This window comes from Rhinopithecus bieti, unplaced genomic scaffold (assembly GCF_001698545.2).
Source record: "Rhinopithecus bieti isolate Rb0 unplaced genomic scaffold, ASM169854v2 scaffold_12667, whole genome shotgun sequence".
In the NCBI taxonomy this organism is placed as follows: domain Eukaryota; kingdom Metazoa; phylum Chordata; class Mammalia; order Primates; family Cercopithecidae; genus Rhinopithecus; species Rhinopithecus bieti.
This window is the reverse complement of record NW_016807256.1, coordinates 492462-495492: the sequence shown is the minus strand read 5'-3', so window position 1 is coordinate 495492 and position 3031 is coordinate 492462. Positions and strand designations below refer to the sequence as shown.

At 64.0% G+C, this 3031-nt stretch overlaps 1 long non-coding RNA gene across 1 annotated transcript; it reads left to right on the top strand.

Annotated features, from left to right (window-relative positions):
- The first annotated feature begins 271 nt into the window (after positions 1-271).
- On the top strand, positions 272-1361 carry LOC108535084 (uncharacterized). The gene is made up of 3 exons (XR_001887127.1): positions 272-484; positions 849-973; positions 1136-1361. It is a non-coding gene; the product is annotated as an uncharacterized LOC108535084 (long non-coding RNA).
- The last annotated feature ends 1670 nt before the right edge of the window (positions 1362-3031 follow it).

Here is a 3031-nt window from a genome sequence, read left to right as displayed (position 1 = left end):
GCCCTCCTAGTCACACTCCGCCCACCTCCTCCCTGCCCTCCTCCCGGGGAGGAGACGCTGCTCCAGCCGGAGGCAGGATGGTTGCTACCTAGGGCGGCCGGCAGCGCCTCCCGCAGGGCCCAGGGCCGCCCCTCGCCCCAGGGTCGCCGGTCCCTAGTGCGGCCCAGGCTTCCCGGCCGGCCGGCCGGCCCCTCCCAGCCCAGGAAGACGTCCCCCGAGCCCCCTCAGCCCTCCGCCTCCCCTTTTCTCCCTTTCTCCCCGCTCCTGGCAGGCTGCAGCCGTCTCCGCCTCGTGTCCCCTCCTTCCTCGAGCTCTGTCCAAGGCTGCCCCAGTGGGGGCTAAAGCTTCCCGGCTACCCTGGATCTGGAGGCCGGGACCAGCTCTTCAGGTGACAGGCCTCTGTGTCTCCACAGTGGGCAGAGGCGAGCCTGCCTGGCTGATGAGCAAGGCTCGACTTTGTCACCAAGGCAGAGAAGGGGCTTGAGTAAATGACCCCGGCGGCCCCCACCCCTTGCCTGGCGTGAGAGTAGGTCGGGGCTTCGGACTTGGGGGGACTGGAGCGGGAATAAGGCAAGGCTGCCCCCTGGTGCCTGGTGGGTGCACAGACCCTTCCCCAAAGCCTCAGCCCTGAGGTCCTGGCTGCCCGCCCCCCACCCACCCCGTGTTCCTCTTCCCAGGACCCTCAAGGCCTCCCCAGCAAGAGTCAGCTTGTTGGGCTGCCTCTCCGCTGCCAGCTGAGCAGCTTGTTTAGAACTTTCTAGGGCTAAGAGTAGCCTGGGGGTGGGGTGGGGAAGGAAGGGGTCATTGTCCTGGCCTGGGAGGTAAGGTGTGCCCCCCTCAACCTCAAGCTCCCTGATCTGATCGTGGACACTGCAGTCCCCAGATGGCTCATCCCGTTAAGCTAAGCCCGAGGCCATCCGGCCAGCTTTAGGAAGAAAAGCAGTTCCGGCCCAAGCCAGATTGAGCTTGCTGGGTGAGGGAGGGGCAGTGTCCCCACCCAGGCTTGGAGGAGGAGCCTCAAGGGGTGTGTGTGATTGGGGGAGACAGGCGGTGTTACCTATGCTTAGACCAGGGATGGTGGGTGGGCACCTTTGAGGTGGCAGGGTCACACTGCTCATCTGAAGTTTCTCACTAGGGTCTTCTCTGGCCCAGCTTTTGACTGAAGCTGGTCTGGGGACAGGGGCGTTAGAGAAGTGACTCATAGATGCCCTAAAGAAGCGGGGCCACTCAAGGACCCAGGACAGAGGGAAGAGGGCTGACCCAGCTGGACTGCAGGCAAACCCCATGGCCTTTGAGGGAACTGAGAAGAGGACCCGGTGAAGTAGGCTCGGAGGGCCTCAGCCCAGCAGGAGTGCGGGGTGGGCGCTTGATGTCAGCAAAGGGAGGATAGTGACCTGGGGGAGGGCCGCTTTGAGGGAGAGCGCAGGCCACCGCCAGACAGCTCTGGGAGCCGCGGGCAGGGGAGACTTTCAGATTTTGCTTGTCCAAGGGGACGGGGTGGAAGGGAGAGAGAGTGGAGGCTCGAGAAGGATGTAGGAGAGCCGATGGCACTTTGGGGAAGTGACCACTGCTGCAGTTCCTCCTCTGGTGGGTTCCGAGGCCAGGGGCAGGATCATGAGAAGTTGCCACCCCTGACTGCTGCTGCCTCTGTGAGATCAGAGGTGGCCGAGGCAGAGGGCGAGGTGGCCAGGCTGGAGGATACTGGAGACAGAAGTGAAGGGTGAGAGGCTGCCCAGAATGGCTGCCACTGCTTCATGGACCCTCGGAGTGGGGGCCCCCACATCTGAGGGGAGGTTCAGTGGGCCCCCATACCTGACTCCCTCGACCTCCTGGAACTGGGCTCTTCTCCGGGCAGCCACCCCTTCCCACACCCACCTTCTTCCCCACCCCCTGCCAGCCCAGCCTGGGGTGCACCCACTACCAGCCCCTGGGCCAGGTCCTCGCCTCCCCGCCTCCAGCTGGTCTGGACCTGGTAGTGACTGAACTCCTCTTCACGGCCTGGGCCAGACCCCAAACCGCATTCTCTGAGCAGCCAGAGGAACCCTCCTGAAGCACAAATCTAAGCAGCCCCTCCTTTGTCTCATCCCTTCGGGCTTTTCTGTGCCCTGGAGGTAGAACTGCATTTTTCTCCAACACTACAAGATGGAGTGTGATGGGGCTGCGGCCTCCCAGCCTCAGGGCATTCCCCCTGAGTTTTCCCTCCACTCGGGACCCACAGCCTGGGCTTCCCTTTCTCTGCTGACCTCCAGGACTCTGTCCCAGGAGGCTCCTGAGGGAGGTTCAGGAATCCTCCCCACATCAGCTACCCTGGGAGCCGCCCCTGCCCAGCCAGGGAGAGCTGGGCCTCTTTGAGCAGTGCATGAAGTTCAGGCTGGTGAGGCTGGAGTTTCCGGGGAACCCAGGACAGAACTCTGGTCTCTGTCACAGGCTCTGACCTGGGCGGCCAGTGACAGGGTCTTCTGAGGCTGCTCCCATGAGCTGGTGAGCAGTTGGGGGAACAAAGCCAAAACGATTTCCAGCCCTGGCTGGGTCCTCTCCCACGTCTGAAGGCTTCAAAGCGTTCTCGGGCTTTGTCAAGGCACGTCAGGCTCGGCCTGGGGGCAGCAGCTGCTGGGGAGGGGCAGGGTGGGCTCTCCAGGCCCCCAGCTGAGGGCCAGGTGGCTCTCCCGCACCAGCCCTGTCCACGCCTCCGCCTGTCTTGCCAAGCCCTTGTGTTGTACTCACCGAAAGGGGGTTCCAAGCATGTGCAGGAGGGGGTGGGGGTGCCCTGCGACCTGTGCCCAGCCCAGAGCTCTTATGGTGGCTCCTGGGTGAGAAGCAAACTGTTCTCTGGGGCAGAGGCGACGAAGGAGAGCTGCGCCCTCCCCCTACGGTGTCCCAGGGAGCGGGCGGCCTTTCAGGCCCCAGCTGGGGCTGGAGGTTGGAGTAGGAGCTGAGGAGGAGGGAGAGGGGAGGAGAGGGGGAGCTGGAGGGAGGGCAGGGGAGGGGGGCTAGCCGGAATGCTCCCGTTTGTTGGGGAGGCCTGGGAATC